Below are 558 nucleotides of genomic sequence, written 5' to 3' on the forward strand. Positions count from 1 at the left end.
GGATAGCTTCAGCAATCAGGGGCTGCTCAGTTGCTCATACAAAATCCCACCTTGGAGTTTACAAAGACTTAAGGGTAGAAAAGCCACACTAAGTATTCTTCAGTCTTCATTAGTAAGTACTTCATGTAATCCTCGCTTTCAGCAAGCAAAGTTGTGTCATTAGCATATCACAGGTTGTTAATGATTCTTCCTCCAATCCTGATGCCATGTTCTTCTTCATGTAGTCCAGCTTCTTAGATTATTTGCTTAGCATACAGATTGAATAAGTATGGTCAAAGGATACAACTCTGACACACTCCCTTCTTGATTTTGAACCATGCAGTGTTCCCTTTTTCTGTTTAATCGACAGCTTCCTGGTCTATATACAGGTTCCTCATGAGTACAATTAAGTGTTCTGGAATTCCCATTCTTCTAAATGTTATCCACAATTCTCATGAGCCACACAATCAAATGCTTTTGCATAGGTGCGGTGTAGTAAATTACTTAGTGTGGCTTTTCTACCCATAAGTCTTTGTAAACTCCAAGGTGGGATTTTCTATGAGCAACTGAGGAACTATC

This window comes from Orycteropus afer, unplaced genomic scaffold, assembly GCF_000298275.1.
Source record: "Orycteropus afer afer isolate SDZICR_OR568_19922 unplaced genomic scaffold, OryAfe1.0 scaffold00034, whole genome shotgun sequence".
Lineage (NCBI taxonomy): Eukaryota > Metazoa > Chordata > Mammalia > Tubulidentata > Orycteropodidae > Orycteropus > Orycteropus afer.